The sequence below is a fragment of the Convolutriloba macropyga genome, chromosome 4, assembly GCF_964194025.1.
Source record: "Convolutriloba macropyga chromosome 4, txConMacr16.3, whole genome shotgun sequence".
NCBI classification, from domain to species: Eukaryota; Metazoa; Xenacoelomorpha; order Acoela; family Convolutidae; genus Convolutriloba; species Convolutriloba macropyga.
In genome coordinates this window covers 61,089,538-61,107,779 of record NC_134471.1, presented here as the reverse complement: position 1 = coordinate 61,107,779, position 18,242 = coordinate 61,089,538, and positions in this window count along the sequence as shown.

Here is an 18,242-nt window from a genome sequence, read left to right as displayed (position 1 = left end):
CAGGTTTTTCTTATTGGCCAAATTCCATTGCTCATTGAGCAGATTAAAAACCATAATGTAGATTTTCCACCAATCGCAGACTGCGAAGTCTCTATTCTCTCTTAAATAAAGCAAGCTACACCATTCTTGCCAGTCTTCTCATATTTGTACATGATAGGCGTTTTATCCAACCCGCGACCCCCTGTATAGTAGTCAGAGAACTTAACCTTTAAGCTAATACGGCGTTATTACTCAACCGCTAACAATCACTTTCTTATTAGCAAAAAATTCATCTCAAAATGAGAGCAATGGAAATCATTCAAATTGAAGAAGCGAAGCTTGATAAAGTCACTTGGAAAGTCACAGGAAATTTTAGAACGAAAGCGCAAAAATGGTCATGCAAAATGGTCATGGAATAAAAAGTTTACAATCTGCTTCAAACTTCGTTCGAGAGCAATTACACATGACAGCTGACTTTGCTGTTTTTTTTATAAAAAAGTTGTAGCTTAACAACTCAGTGGGTTTTGGGCGTAAAAAATTGAATTCAGAGTGTTTCTGTTGCTTCAAATTTATCGATTCACATTGCCCAGGAAATTTGAAGAACTGCGCCATGTTCAGGAATATTTCCTCAGAGTACAACGTGATTATTTAAAAATATTAGATCAACAGCGCAATCCGAACACAAGTGCCTGCCACTAAATTCACTTGAGAGCATTTTTTGAAAAGAATTAGATAGGAAGCATATTTTCATCTGAAAGAAAAATTGACAAAAAAGTTTGCTAGAAGAAAGTGCTCCGAATTTCTGCGTCCAGGCAAAGAATTCGTCAAATGAATAGAATTACATCTAAACAAAAAAGAAATTGAGAAATGTTCTTTAAAGACCCAACTTCACCATTAATAAATTTTTCTTCCACTGCCATATCTGATTCTTGTTTTCCGAATCTTGCAATCCATAAAAACGAGGCTACTCATAAAATAAAGGATTCATTAGTAAAGAAATTATTTATGGGCTTAAAAATCCCCAACCTCAGAAGCGAACGCACCCGTGTCCCCGGAAAGAAGTCCGACATGTTAACTACTGCCCTATAACAGCAGTAGTATAGTAATTTGCCTAGTAACTGTAGGGTGAGGGGTCCGAACCCCCCCCCCCCTACAAGAACTCAAGTCGACCAAAAACCTGATTTCTTTCGAAATGAAAGTTTTTTCAAGTTTCAGCAGTCAGTATAGCACCAAGAGTCTACACGAGTGGTAATAGGAAAAATTTCGCATTACATATGCTAAAGGCCCCAAACTTGGAAAAAATTTCAAAAATTTTAAAAAGATTTTTTCGAAAATTTTTCAAAATTTTTCGATGTCCTAAAATGAAGTGAAATGGATTTTGCACTACGAAAGAGCACTCAATAGTGAGTTTTTGTTGACTTCACTTTTGTTCACCTGTGTAGTAGGGGGGTTGAAACACTAAGAAATTTCAAAATTTTCGACGAAAAAATTCCAAACTATTTTGGAGTACCAAAATGTGGTATGAAATGGATTTTGCGCCATGAAAGAGCACTCAAAAATGATTTTTTGTTGACTTCGTTTTTTTTTTCACCTATGCAGTATAGGGGTTGAAACGTACAAAACTTCAAATTCTTGAGAAAAAATGTCCAAAGTTTTTTGGAGTCCTAAAATGGTCTGAAATAGATTTTGCGCTATGAAAGAGCACTCAAAAGTGATTTTTTGTTGACTTGAAAATTTGCTCAGATAAGGTCTACTATAAAAAATTTCTCGAAAAGAACTATTTCATTAGCAATTTTTTATTCTTTGTAACTCTGAAACTGTCCATTTGAGATGTCATAGTTCAAAATACAAAAAATATCAATTCAATCAGTGTCAGAGTTTCTAGAATCGATCGAGACTTTTGCTTTCATTGAATAAGTTTCTGTTAACATTTGCAGTTTTTTCTTTGTTTGCTAATGTTTGCTAAAAAAAGTATCACTGTCACTGCTGCTGGTAGAGTTATTCGGGCTTTCCTCGGCTTCGTTGAGAATGAAAGGGTTACTGTTTTCATGATTAGAGTCATCAAAAAGATCAGACTGGTTTGAAAGGTCGACAACATCTTTTAATTCCTCATTCGAATATGATGGCTGATGAAAGCCGGGATCAGTTTTTTCCCAGCCCAATGCTTTCCCAATACAATATACGGTTCATTCAATTCCGTATCCCAATCAGTTTCGACGCATATTTTCTTCGCAATGTACTCATCCATTAACGAATAATGTCCAAATGGTAGCGTAGTTTTTGGATCCCAGCTGATATATCTTTGGTCATCATATGCGCTCAGCGCAATTTAATTGACACAAACAGTTTGTAATTGGTGTTTGTCGTGTTGAACTTGAAGTTTTCCAATCTCACTAAATCACCGGTTTCTGATGTCTTTTTAAACATCCCATGGTTCAATTTGGCTTGAGCAATTTTTTGGTTCCATTTGCAGTCATTTTTGTTTTGTTCGTTGACAACGAGAATAGAATACAGTTTTGGTTTAAAGGCGCAAAACTCCTGTATTGATATTCCCGCAAGTTCATCTTTTCGTTTGATCTATCGTAGAGTTTGTGATCTGTTGGAAAATTAGAGAGGTCGAAATGATTTTTGAGATCCAAATTTTTTGCCCAGTCGTCATAAAATTTTTTGTTTTTAAGCTTGTAAATGAAAGAGTCTGTATCTGAATGCAACAGCACACACACTCGGTTTGTTCTTTCATTATATTGTTGTGGAACTCTAGCATGCAGAGCTTTAAAAGCTCTACAATGCTAGCACCAACTATTGTTGATTTGTTCCACAGGATAAACTGCTTTTTCTTAGTGATCAGAGTCAAGTTTTCGTCTATAATTTTGATTAATGAAACTTTGCCGTCAGATGTTGCTTTCAGAAGTTCCTCTTCTGTTCTAACAAACGAAACTGTTACTCAGTTTCGCAGACTTTCGCAAAAACTTTTCAAAGGCTGAAATTGATATTAGTTTATAGAAATTCTCATCAAAATTGGTGGTCGCTTCTTGTCGCTTTTGCGTGTTGAGAGCAATGCAGCTTGGAAGCCATTTCGGTTGTCGGAATTTTACAGCGTGATGAAACTTGGTAATTTTGATGCTGTTGTTAACGTAGAATTTCAGCTTACGATGGTGAACCACATAGTTTTTCTTGGGATGGAAGGTGTGTCTCAGCTCTTTAATTTTTAATACAGTCATTTTAAGGGTGTTTCTTGGAGAAGTTTGAAAGTCACTCAATTCTAGAGGATCAATTGATTCCTTGTCTGGTACGAGTGGATAGTCTGCAATTTGATCATGTAGTTCGTCAGGGTACTCCAAACTGACTTCAACCAGGAAGCCAATATCCCCTCATCTTCAGTTTGTAATATTTTGTCTAAAAAATGTCTTCATCAAGGTCATAATCATGCTCCAATGGGTATTGGAGCATGATGCCACCGTAAATATTATCAATGTAGATTATTGATGAAACATCTTTCGACTCATCAAATTCCGGCAACATGTTGTTGTTGGCAACCTCTTGTCTTGAGCTAAAGACAAAGGACGACCCTCCACGCATCATCTTCTCCGTCATGTCAAGTATTTGTCGATCAGTCAGTAGCTCAAGTTCTGGTTCAAAAACTTTCAAGCAGGCACTTCCTGAAAGGTTTGAGGCCGTATAGAATTCCGAGCAGTCCAATCCGTATGTGTTATAACACACGGACCGTCGCTCCTTCAACCAGCATGCTAACTGGAGAACATATCCTGTAAGGTAAAGTTCGAGAAACTGTTTAAGGTTTTCACAGTTAAACACTTTGAACACATTATTCAACTGAACGAGTACCTCATTGGTGACTTTTCTTCCAGTTCTTTAGACTTGGAAGAGACAGATTATTTAGCTTACTGAATGAGTCAACAAATGAGTAAGGAAAGTTTCCTTTCTTCTTCAACAGTTTTCGTTGCTTGTCTGTATAGCCCTGATAGAAGTGGTCTAGGAGACAAAATTTTGTCTCGGGTAAACCCTGTACTATTTTGTCTAAGCTACAAGGCATTAACTTGAAGTAATCGATAAAACGAAAGTACTCATACACTGCAAGCGCATCATGCTTGCTTTTTCGCGTTTCGATGAAAATGCCGAAATTGAGTGCAATAAACTTCTCATCATTGATTGGTATGACTTCAATTTTTGTCGATTGCGAAGCCGAGTGTAAGGACTTCACAATATGATGTAAATCATAATTCATCATATTGTGGGCGATCACTGGAGTGTAGTTTAGCGTTATTCGGTTTAGCTTACACACACTGTGCGCATGCCCAATAAATTATCCGTTGAAGTGACAGTGGTCTAATACCTTTTCGTTATCATAGTTGAAATCAACATTGCAAGTCCAACACTTTGACCACGTTTCTCTTGGAGATGTTGTGGCGAGAAAACACGGGAATTTCTGCTTTTGCTGATAGAAAAAATTTGGAAGTTTCTCTATTTTTGTAACAAAGTGTTCCATACAATCAGTTCCAATGTATATATGAAAATGCAGGGGCTCAGGGTTATCACGTTTAACAACAATCATGCAATAACTGCATGGACGATGTTGTTCTAATGTAGAAGGTCGTGAAATAGTTGGGTTCTCTTGCCGTTGCAACGGGCACCATCAGAGAGTACTGATCCAGGTACACAACAAAAGGTGAAAACCGCGTTGCCACATAGTTCTCGAATGTTAAGTTGTTTTTGTCGAATGTGGGCATTGTTAATTGTACTGAGTCGTTTTCCAGACATACTCTTTGATGGGAAGTGGCTAACCTTACTGATGAACATACATGGAAACAATTTCGACACAGCTCGCTCCTATCATGATACTCCTTTCCTTTGACATTGGCAACAGGTTTTATTAAATTGATATGAGAACGTAGTGGTAGGTCTGTTCGTTTTGTAGGAGCAACAAGTGCAGAACAAAGGGAAATGGTTTTCTTTTGACAACCTCAGGGGCAGTAGCTGTTTCTTGTCGTAACTAAAACAGAATCTTTTCCAATTTTCAGGGGAGAATATCAAACAAAGAAATTAATAATAGATAAGGGAGTTTTTCACAAAAGTTCAAGTTTTTTTAACATCGAAAGGCAATTCTATAGTAGACAAAAGTGAAACTTAAATATCTCATTACCTGAAAACACTGACTTCCACTTCATTGAGATCTTCGAACTTTGATATGTCATGAAGACTCATTATCATTTCAATGTTTCCCTTCGGCATCTTGGCTGATTGGTTCTCTCTAATGTTTGTAAGAACATTTGTCCTAGGTCTGAAGCACGGGGCTGGCGGTTCCAATTTTTCTTTTATGTAAACTAGGTGATATCCAGCTGTGTAGCAATATAGAATGCAGTTGTTGTCGCTTCAAATGTGTATATTCAGAAACATCGTATCCCTTCTCAACGGATGTCCCTCATGAAACGGTATGAAGGTGCTACCGCGCACTGTAACGCATCTAGTCAGTTTCAGTGTAAACTTGTGAGAGCAGCTGCCAGCCAATTCCATAGCTTGAAAAGATTACAAGCATAGACACTATGTTGTCAATGATAGTTTCGTAGCTTTTATCTGAAATCCCTGAATGATAAACAGTCACTGTTTCTGTGTTGAAGTACACGCTCACGTTTTCAATTTCTTCCTCTAAAAGCTTCTGAAGAGTCATTTCAACGTTTACTTAAAGTTTTTGGGGGAAATTTATGTATGTGTTTTTGAATAACTCTTGACACTTCATCACGCTTTCTGAAAATGTAATCCATTATCTCCAAATCTTTCTCTCCCGGTTGAAACTCATAGAAGTTTACACAACCGCTGATAGAAATGACAGTGGGTCTTGTCAAGTCAATCTGATCTTCTTCCATGTCCAATATTGGCATGACATGTTTGTTTTTTTATCATGTTGCGCGTAATCTAGTTTTGTTTGAAAATCTACAGCAAAACTACAGCAAATCTACAGCCATGAACACAGCAAAACGTTGGTGTATCTGGAAATATATTATGGAAGTTCTTCAAATTTTTATTAGGAGACCGTCGATTACAGAGTTTTGTTGAACAGTGAGGGCATTGTATCGCCATGTTGAGACAAGCTACCCGTTGGATCTTGAATGCGTTTTCAAACTCGTGAAAAGTTCAACAACTAAATTTCTTGAAAATGGCAAAATTGATTAAGGTTGGAAGAAATTCAAGGAGCGCACGATTGAAAGAAACAAAAAAAAATGTAGGGTCAATTAGACAAAAATTTTCTAAAAATATCAGAGGAGGTATGAGGAAAAGCAATGTAATTGTTGTGTGTGTTGTAAAAAATGATTTTGACAGTTTGCTTCAGTTAAAGCCTAAAGAATGACCGAGCACGGGTTTGACAAAAAATTTTCGAAATGCAGAAAATAGAAAGTCAAGATTTGCTCGCGCAAATGTTATAGTGTGCAAGTTTCATACTGTACGCGTAGTTCAATTGATTACCAGGCTGAAATTTAAAAAAACAAGCCCAATTTTAGTCTTGATTAAAGAAAGAATGATTTGCGCTTGCTGCACTTCTTCCTTAAATTTGAGCTAAAAATCCAAAACCGTTAATCAGGTTTTAGAGTTTAGGACAAGAATCTGCTTAAAAAAAATGATGTTTAAAAATATATGATAACTTCGAAATGTTTTAGCGGTACCTTCGTTTTTTCCGCTTGAATCCTTACATTTGGTTCAACTGCTTCCATTGTATGCTTCAAAAGTTGAGATGATTTTAGCAAAGTTTGTCAGTGCTTCCAATGAAAAATTTGTTTCTCGTTTCTTTTCATGTTATCTCAGTCAAAAAGACAATATAAAAATGTATGAATTGTAAAAAAATGAAATCATCTTTAGAAACTCAATTGTTAGAAACATGCAGCGAAAGGTAAAAAGCACTGTTGAAGGACTGCTTTTACAAAATTTTTCCATTCACTTCAATAAAAAACAGTTATTCAGATTTGTCAAAGAGTTCTCGTATTGATGAAATTTTCCTCTTTTTCGGAGCATTGATAACAAAACGAGTTTCTGTGTTTTTGAGAAATTTTTGGTCAGAGTGACTTCATGCCCTCGGTTTCCAGTGACCTGTGGAGAAGTTTCAAAATTGTCGCCAGACAGTTTGTGCAGTAGATTATTGCTCACAGTTTGTGAGCTGTCAAAGTTGATCCACAAATTTTTGTTTCTTGTATTGAGGAAAGAGATGGGCTTGGCTGTGTGCTGTCTGGGCTCAACTTGGGGCTGGGGTCTGCAGTAGGAGTGCAAAGTGGAGACAGATTGATGGGTGATTGTAGAGATTTTGGAAGCCCCCAAAAATCCGCTAAGTTGTCACACTCTTGAAAAACACCGAGCTGGTTTTCATAGAAAGGAACACAGTCGCAATCGTATTTGTAAAAAATTTTCTTTGTCCCCACTGGTAAATTTGATATATCGTAAGCATGCAGAGGAGGGTCAAAGAGTGGTGAAAGTGGTACAATACCCCCTGAAGTGATGAAACCCCCACTGGTTGATTGACGTTTGTCTGGCATCTGAGGAAGTAGATTTATAAAAAATTTCGGAAGCATAAAATGATCTTTTGTGGTCCAGTCCTCTTTTTCGCTTAACCGTTTTTGTTGTACAAAGACAACAAACTTTAAATGCATTGTTTGGTAAACGATTAAGCGTTCAAATGAGTTTTCTCTTTCTGATAAAATATGATCTTGAATATACAATTCTACTTCAACAAGTAGGTACGTTGTTCAAAAAAAAAACTGGAAAGGGTTTGGTTCACAGTGTAGCATCCTTTTATAAACAAATGTCTATCAACACACCCAGGGTCACAAATAACTCTACATTCTAATAAACTTTTATGTATTCAACAATAGTAAAACTATGGGTTTCAGGCATTACTTTCAAGATAGAATATAACACGGAATGCACTGACAACCTCGTTGTTTGGTTGGAGATATATGTGTTTGACACATTGCAGTTTGCAATTACTGTTCTTGGTGGCTAAACATGTAGCTAAACATGTAGCTATCATTTAGGTAAACGTTGTTTTTTAAACATTTTTCTTAACAGTTAAAGAATTCTGTTTTTTGCACACATTTATAAGTGTGTATGTGTGTGTGCGTGTGTTCAAATCAATCTCGTTGTTTGTTGGAAATAATGTACAGATACATGTGTTGGTCACATTGCAGTTTGCAATTACTATTTTTGGTTGTTAACCATGTAGCTAAAAATACAGCAAACATGTTGGTAAACGTTATATTTTACACATTATTCTTACCAGTTGAAGAACTTTATATTTAGCTCACACATTTGTGTGTGGGTGTGTTCAAATTTCATTCCAAGAGAATTCATTGTATTTCATTTTCAAAGTAAACCAGTTTGACTCAGTAAATTGAGAAAAGAATTGTACAATGCCATTTACAGCTGAGAAGGATGCCGAATTTGGAGAGGCTAATTTCTACGTTTCTAAAAATGAAAAACGTTTGACCAGAGCAACAATTAAGTCTTATGAACAGACTGAATGTTACGTCTTTTTAAAATTCTTCTAAAAAGCTGAACATGACTATGAATTTCAACAAAGAATAACACTAACATTAGAAGTTTGAAACGCTGATGTTAAAATCTTCAAAGATTCCATCCATCGCTAACAATTCTAATGATACTGATATAACAGATTAAGCAACGCCAGCAAAGAAACAAAAGTTGAAGCAAAAAGACGACGAGCACAAAATATCTGAATAAAAGAACCGCTTGGACAGCGTGGTGAAAGCTATGTATGAGCGCTCAACTGCATTATTTGAAAAATTTCAAAAAAATTCAGGTTTTTTGTTTCAGATGAGAAACCATCTTCATTATTTGCCAGGAATTACGCTGTATGCATGCAATTTGAAAACGGCTATTGTGAAGTGTTTTCCTCTAACCATTATCATGTGTTGTTTGATGTGTCTGACGTTCTACGGAAATATTGAAACGAAATAAGCTTTATGCAGTTCCTTGTTTGTATACAACCTTCAAAACTTTTTTTCAAACGGGGCCACAGTGGAGACAATTGGAGAGATTTTCGAAAAACTAGCTGTGGAGTACAACGGTTCAGCACTGCCGACAAAAGGAGAAGCAACCGCCATTCATAAGCGCTGTCCAAATTTGAGCAATGCCATAACCCTCAGCAAAAAACACCGTCAAAGCGGAACTGTTGCTTATAAATCTCTGGATAAAGCTGAAAAAACATTGAATCAGCAATCGCAAACTGACTGGTTATCAATTCAAACTCTAAAGAGAGCATTTTGTATGATCCTCATTCTGGTGGTTTTTGCCAAATAATGGATCTTTTTGTGAGTGGCTATTGAAAATTAGATATTGACAATGATGTTTTGTTTACACGCTTAGTTTTTGAAGGAAAAATAAAGGTTTGAAAAAAAATTTTTTTCATCAAATCATGTTAGTAGTGTTAGAACACCATATGAAGCGCAAAACGTAACGAATCAACATCACTCATCTTTACAACTTCTTTTTCACCAAAAAGGTAATGAGCAATATAAATACAAATTAAGCCACAAAATATTGAGTTTGGTTTTTGAAATGGCTGGTTTCTAGGCAATTCATACACCGTTTGAATAATACCAGCAGATGAAAAAGTCTATTGTGCAAAAGTTTATAGAAGTTACATTTTGTCCCAAGAGATCCGCAAAATTATAATTCCAATTTTTTGACAAATAAGGGTCCAATTTGTTCCAATTGATTGAGAGGTAGATACAGTCACAAAAATGAAGCTGTTATGAGTTAGATTAACAGGGAAGTTGTCTGCTGGGAATACCCACAAAATTGTACTTCAAAAGATTGCCTGCTTGAACCAGATTGTTTTTATTTCGCTTTCATCCATCACTTTGTAAGAATACGATTTTCTGAAGCTCTCCGAGCAGAGTCAATGAAAATAGTGCTAGTTTTTCACCAATAATGAAAATTTGTGTATTACCTGGTAAGGCCGCTGAAAACTTGAGTTCAATTGAAATTGAACAATTGGTAAGTACAGGATGAATAAAATCATGTGATGCCTGCTGAGTGCTGGTGACCTTAAACACCATAACAAAGTGGTTAGGGTATTCAGACAAACTTATTCTAAGTCCACTGTCAATATAGGCTAAATCTGACATTGTGTTGAAATACACGCGTTTTACGTCAGCTGTATTTATGGGGCTGTCAGCAACGGGGAAGCCATTTAGAGAAACAAAAGTTTGCTGCTGACTAAATTTACGAAAGGGAAAAGGATTGAGTTGTTTGCTTCAAAAGAAAGCTTCATTTGCGTAAAGACAAATGGCAAGACGTCGAATAGGCTCCCTGCTAAAAACATCTTCCTGTTTCCAACTTTGCAAACCAGTAAAAGCCAGAAAAGTTTTCGCAATAGTTTCCAAGTAACGATAGGACGCTGGACTTGAAAGTAAAGTTTTTTAATGGCAGAAATGATTCGTCAATGGCATCGTCGTTCAATGCCATTTTTCCTCAAATAAAAATTAGCTTCTACAATTTTTACTGTGTATGATTTTCCTGCATCGTCGGAGATTATAACAAAACCATCTATTTATAATCGAAGTGGAATTCGCAGAGTAACTCCACTCAAAAGATGTCGATCGCCTGCAAACAATCTACTGCCAATTTTCCATAACACTACATTCAGCAGATTGGCTAACCAAAGCTTTTCGTCTGTTAACTTCAGCTCCTGCCAGCGCTCCAGCTCGAATAACATTGGCAGGCCAGACAAGTAGCCTCTGCATGTTTGTTGTGAGAAAATTCGGTTTCAATGGAATTTTTGTGATCATAATTTCCATATGCATTTAAAATATTCAATCCGTTGGCTGATACTGTACAGTCAGAAAAGAGTGAAGGTAAAACATTATTACAAAAGTAAGGAGCGTCTGTTTTGGTTACATCTGTTGCAGCTCCAGAAACATATTTCAAATCAGCTTCAAAAACCTGAACTATCTTGCATTTGATTTCCAGGAAAATTTTTTGCAGATCATTAAAATTGTTTCTGTCTTCAGCAATCTCAAACTCAACCATAGGTCCGTTAGGATTGTAAACGGGCCTTTTTTTCTGACAAAAACTCCCATCAAAAATTACAAGAAGCGCTTGTTTTTGGAATAAATCTAAGGAACTAAGGGTCGCCTCTGTTGGTAACATATTACAGATCGTCTTTAACATTGGCAAAGAAATCCGACCGAGTTCTTTTTGGCTGTTTGTATTTCGAAATGACCACCTTTCTTTTTTTGATACCTCTTCTCGCTTTTGAACCTGAACGTCTAGATCGTCTACGATTCAATCGTCTCTGTCTCATTCGCAGTGCCAATGAGCCTCCTGTTTGCTTTTTGATTGTATGTGATATCGTGTTTTTCAGCGCTTGTTTTGGAGATTTTTTTGCTGACAACGTCCATAAACTCTGGTACGCTCTTTAACAGAAGTTCTTTTCCAACGCGCTTTGCTGCTGGTAAAATAAATTTTCTTGCAAAACCACTTGCGAAAGCTCCAAATCCGCTACCTCTTTGCCTATAGTGCCCCGAAAAATAAGGCAATGCAGTTGCTTGATTTGTGTAGTATGACTCCATTGCTTTTAATCTCCAAATCTTTCAACTGTAACGTCAGAATGACTTTACCGGTCCCTGAAAAGGGAATTATTTGTCCTGTTTTGGTGCGTAGTTCTATAGAAATAGACTGAATTGTATTTGAAAGAAGTTTTTTGTAGTCCAAATTCGAAAAAAGTGTTCTGCGTGTTGGTTCAAGCTCGCAGACGCTACCGCTTTTCAACCATTGTTTTGAATCAACGTCTCGTAATAAAGGTGCTTTTGCATCGCCAACGTATTGATGCTCAATAATGTTTGTATAAAAGAATAACAAGTGTTTCCCGGCGCACAAATCAGCCGAAAATTTACCCATAAAAACCTTGGTATCAACTTTTTGCATCAGTTCGTTTGCAATTGTGTCCATTTTGTACCCAATGTGTGTTCCTCGTCCATCACGGAAGCCCTTGAAACCGATAATCATTAGAATTTCATCGCTTGGAAACGTAATTCCTTCATACTTTCCAAAGACAATTTCAAATTTACCGGAACTTTTAATTTCTCTGAATGAAAATTTTGGTAAACCAACAGTTCTTTTAATGGCAGCTAACAACTGTGGAACAGTATCAACATTTCCTGGCAAGAAACCTAATCGCTCACCGTTGTATGGACGTGGTATGGCATTGGCTCCAGAGCTGTTCCGTTGGTGATCTTCTAAACCACCTAAACTGTAAAAAGTCAGGACCCCGTTTGGGATGTGTTACATTTTAGTTGGAAAAATAATTTCACTCAAAGCCACTCTCCAGTCTCCCGACAGTTGTATTTCATCATTGAGAAAAACTCTGAATGAAGCCAATGTGTTTTCATCGAAGATCTCCATCGAAGCGGAGGAGATTACCTGTACCGTAAATTCATCTTCAAAACGTTTACTTGCCAATTGGCACAGGAAATTCTCGTACTAATTGGAGTTCGGGTTGATAGAATTTACCCTGAATATTTTCCTTAACGGTATCGATAAGAGAACGCGTTGGAGGGTTAAATGTTGGGATAGACAAAATTTCAAAATGCTCCTCTGTAAAAGACTGTTTGTACCCTTTTCCAAACGTCTCCTCTTTTTTCTGTATTCGTACAAGATCACCAACAAAAAATTTTGCTTTTTGAAAAAATGTTATATTTGCAATCAACGATACCAGTCGCGGAACGTCTTTTTTGTTGCTTTGTTTGGAGCGAGTTTGATTGTTCGATTAACTCTAGAATTGATAGTTTTAACAAATGAATCCAGTTTATCTAAATAAGAATAAGTCTATTTTTCTTCTCTGTATGTATATTATAATCGTAAGGGAACGAATATTTCTTTCAGCAAAAGCAGACCGTTCCTCACCGAACGTAGAGTATAAATAAATTCCGCGTATATTGCAGAGGGCTTTGAAAGCATCGAGGAACTCCGTGCCATTATTAACCCAAACTTTTTTAGGTTGCTTATATTTGATCATCCTTTTGAAAGCCTCTGCGGTTTCTGTAGCATATTTTGTTTTCAGTGGCTCAACCCTGAGATATCTTGACAGACAGTCAACTGCACAAAGAAGGTATTTTACTGCACGGTTGTATTTTGCAAGTTCAACAACAAATGCTAGATCTACGGACCAGATCTCATTTAGATGGTTAACAATTACTTTAAGCCTTGGAAATCTGAGACGACGTGAACGGTATTTGGTGAAGGACGGTTTCGTTTCGAGATACATTTTTACTTTTTCATTGATAATTTACTCAAATTTTAAGGTCTTTTTGCGTTTCCAAATGACGCAGGTCTTTTTAAATAGAAGTTATCAAATTTCTTCACATCATCTATAGAAAACTCAGTCTTTTCTACTCGTGTCTTCCTCTGTCTTCTTTTTGCTCTCATCGAATTTATGGCTTCGAAACAATTTTCTTTTGTCTCAGATCTTCCTCTTGTTTTTGTTGTTGCTGCTGCTGTCTTTTTCTCTTTCCGAATCGGTTGTTCTTCGCTGTAAAATTCACCAAGAACTTTTTTTGCATGAGAATTGTAAACCAAGTGGGCTGCTAAATCAAGTTCAGTCAAAATTTTGGAATATTTTTGCACGTCAATTGTTTTGGTAGGTTGTTGTAAATTGTACAAGAAATTTGTTACCTTCACTCCTTGAGGTTCATCTTCAAAATGGAGAACAATATTCTCTTCACTAATAGAAACAGTATCCGAAGCAAAAAAAACTTTTTGAGAATAATTGCCGCTCTTTTTGTTTTATTTTTATCCATTTATTTCAGTTAAGCATTATTGAGTCAAACGCTTAGTCTTTCCATTTTTTCACTACGGGCTCGATTTCACTGTTATCACTAACGAATAATTTTGGTTTTAAGTCATCTGGATCACATGTCTCATCACCGGTACTCCTTGTTCTCGGGATCAGTCTATCAGTGCTTGTGTCAGCATCTGGTAACTTTTTTCCTATGCTCTGCTCAAAATTTGGATTAGATCTTTGTAGGAGTGATACCTGAGTGGCCTTTTGCTGATATATTGGATTATCGAAAATTTCTTCTTTGGTTGGATTTTTTGATAAAAACATCCTCTTGGGGATCAAAACAAATACTTCTGCGTGCATTATGTAACTTTTAGGTAAAGCATGAGAATCCTATTGCCTTGATGAGTTCTGATTTTCTCGTCGAAATATATCGCTTTTTCTTCAGACTTTTTTTTTATAATAACTGCTGAAATGAATTATCTGGATTTTTAAGTAAGTGCTTGCTGACTGGAACATTGCCATTGATTACATTGAGCAAACACTCACACAGAAACTTTATAAAACTATTGGGTGCTTCTTTGAGGAACTTTCTGAATTTACTATCAAAGAGCTTGAGCATTTGCTTTAGCATAAATAACTCTTTCTCTCTCATCTGTCAAATTAGTTATAACCGCTTTGGAGGAAGGCAGATAAAAAAATGTTGGACCTGGTTGTACAATATTTGAACACTAACGCAAAGGGTCTGAATTTTTTGGAACCAAGTTGATGAGTAAAAGTCCAAAGTGTAATTTTGTTGCTAGTTCACAGCTTTCTTTTAAAAAAACTTGTGTTGCTTAACTGTTTGCCAATATAGGTGAGCTGTTGTATGTCTCTAGGTGATTTGAACAAAATGATCTGGGTTGTGTTGAGATCAATTGCCCATTTACTCTGTTGGAATATTTTATGCTTAACGTAAACGACGCTAATATTTCTATGACGTCCAGCAAGTTTTGAAAACTCTTTGTCATTGAAAATTTTTTTACAGGAATCGTCAAAAACAAGCAGACAGTTTCCAGCTGTGAAATGAACTCAAATCTAGAAAACTTTGTGAAAAAAGTGTTAAAGTTACGCTCTATAGAGCTGAATTTTGGTTGCTCATGGTGATAGAAGTAGTAAAAAGATTTAAATTTTGTGTAAAATGTGTTTCTCATAACAATTGGAATTTGAGCGCAGGTTTACCACAGCATGACGGCTCAAAAACAGCCATGGATAGTCTATCGCTTGTTGAATTTATCTTATTCATAGCTTCGGATTAGGAAGCGCGTAGCCAACTGTGCATGAAAGCAATAAAAACCAAATTGTTGGCTCTTCACAATCACGATGAAAAAACAAACTTGGTCAAAGAAACCCCACTTAGAAACAGTTGGATTGCAATTTGAGTAAAATAGACGACTTCCGATCGTGGTAATCTAGAATTACAAAGTTTCCAGGACCGTCGCTCATGATTTTCTTCATCAAAAACTAAGTCATTCAAACCCACTCCACCGGCGGAATCTATCTCATCTTCTTTATGACTCATTTGAAAAGAAGTTTTTGATCAAAAATGAACTAAAACTTCAAATTTTGTGTTAGCTCATTATTTTGTTAGTAACTCTCTCAACCATAAAAAAATTCATATGTAGTATATCAGAGTCTGTCTTCCTTCTTGTAAGTCACTTTGTAGTTCGATTGAATGCCATAATCTGTTGAGTAGTAGACAATTGATTCCACGTTTCCTTTGCTCACAACCTGTTTGATCTCATCAGGCAGACTTTCGTGGTCCAGGGTCACTTGAACCGGTGCTTGCGACTTGTGAATAGGTAAAGTGGTTAGTTTCAGTCCTTTCATTTTCTCTTGCAAAGACATGGTACATTTGAAAAAATTCGAGCAGTGAACGATATTTCGTTAACAGCTAAGCCTCAGCTATGTTGCAAAGAATTTGTTGTTTCCTCAGAATAGATTGCCCCCGTTATTCTATTTTTTTCCTCTCTGACCAAAGATAGAGTTATTTCATTATCATTCGTTACGCAACTGCATACTGTCAAACTTGGAGATAAATTCACTTGAAGAACTGAAGGAGCTACCTTCTTCACTCGTCGGCTCATTGGTGGGCAGTTTTAGCCAATAGAAATACCACTGTGATTTTCTTATTGTTTTTTCTTTTGTTTCTCGGGTAAGTTGAAAGATGTAAAGCACAAGTAAAATGTTTAATCGGATGAGAAATGTCTTCAACTTTAGGGCATAAAAATGTGTCCAAATCTACAACTTCCTTCTACCCAATAGGGTTTGCAGTGATTCCGATTTCTTTTTTCCCTTTGCATAAAACTTTCCGGATGGAAAACAAAGTTAAATTGCGATAAAGATTTGGGATAGAAACCAGTAAGTATAACTGCCAGTGCTCCAAGATAAACCGTGTAAGAACCTACTAACCCACTGATGAGATTTCCTCTCACTACTGGAAAGTGAATTGTATGGCAGTGGTGGTAGGAATAGGATTGTGTCTAAATAATTGTTTGAGCAAATCGATAACTCTTTAATTATAAAACCGGTCTTTTTGTGACAAAAACCTTCAAAATCTAAGACAATTTCGGAATTCAACATACCTGCAAAATAAACAAATTCCTTTGAAACGTTTTCACAAACAAGCACAACGTTAGAACAGTCAATTGACCAATATAAGCGTTTGTGATTCGACAAGGCAAAACATATGAATATCCAGGGCCTTTCTGACTTTGTTCTGCAAAAAACCCTGAAGCATCTTGAAGTTTTGCATGTAATCGAAGGAATTTATAAGACTTAAGGTAAGTGTCTAACGACGAGTTGTCTATACCTTGGAGTTGCCTATAGCTTGAAAAAGTGAAGTCAACAAAAAAATCACGTTTGATTGCTTTTTCATAGCGCAAAATCCAATTCAGACCATTTTAGGGCATCGAAAAACTGAAAAATTTTGGAAAAAATTTTTGAAATTTTTTCCAAGTTCAGGGCTTTTAGGATATGCAATGCGCAATTTTTCCTATTACCACTAAAGTGATATAGCCGGGGCGTCCAACCAACTCAGAAGTCGTTTTTCTCTCTACAGTAACAACTTCAACAAGCGAAAGCTGCCTAGTGACTGTAGGGTTGGGGTCAGGACCCCCTCCCTACAAGAATTCAAGTCGACCAAAATCCTGATTTCTTTCGAATTGAAAGTTTGTTCAAGTTTCAGCAGTCAGTATAGCACCAAGAGTCTACACGAGACTGCTGAAACTTGAAAAACTTTCATTTCGAAAGAAATCAGGATTTTGGTCGACTTGAGTTCTTGTAGGGGGGGTTCGGACCCCCCCCCCCCAAAGTCATTAGGTAAATTACTATACTACTAACGGCTTTGATAATCCACCTTTTCGCAATCTCGTATGAGCAACAATCTTTATTTCAGAATGCGCAGAGTTGAGATCACGCAAAACTTAAGAAGACGCATGAAAGTCATTTGAAAGTTAAGATTTTCCAAAAATTTTGCAAAATAGGCCCTGTTAAAATTGTACATAAGAAGCAGACATATTTGCAATTGTTTTGTTCGATAGCAATAAAAAACGAGTGCAGCAACATTTTTATGCTCATCTTAGATATAAAGAAGTGGCCTAATGTTTTCGTTATTGTGACAAAAATCAGCTCCTGAAACGCCCGACCAATTATTGCTGAGAATTGATATTATAATTTTGCAGCTACCAAGTGGTGCTTATGTTCCAGGGTTTTTTACTTGCCAAAAATTGTGCTAGGCATCAGCAAACTGATGGCTAGTATTCAAGAAAACAGCTTCTGATGAATTATGTTGGTAGGGGGTTTATAGGGTTGGGCGGATAGTTGGTTTGAGGGGTAGGTGAAGGGGTAGTGTAGGGTTTGTGGTGCGGTGTCTGTAATTTGAATAGCAAGATGTTATGGGATTACTTCTCATGACCGGTTCACCTTGAGTATTACCAGCAGACCCATTTTTCTATGCCTTAGATTACAGGATACGACTCCAAGCGTCGCGCATTATAATGTCCAGCCTAACCTAAACCGAAATCAGATCATCCAATAGATGCGAGAAAAACAGTATCCCAATAACAAATTAAGTGTTTTCGAGAATGCAGACACAATTTTTAAGTTCGGGGATGAGGTTAGATGCTGGGGGTAAGTGGGGGACTGGTGGGGGTAAATGGGGCGGGGGGGGGGGTGAGGTTGGTGGGGGCGGCGTTAGGTCAGATAGGTAGGAAGGTCTTATAAGGGATAAAAATTCTCGTTCTAAAAAGCCAGAGTTCTAAAACAGATGTCAACGCTCAAAAACAAGTCAAAAGTGCAAAGTCCTGAACAAACTTGCGTCAGCTAAAAAAAAACCTATAGATTCTCAATACTACTCCGAGTCGTAAAAACCTGTAGAATACCAATCATCCTCTTCGAGTCGTAAAAAGACCAACACCTTCAC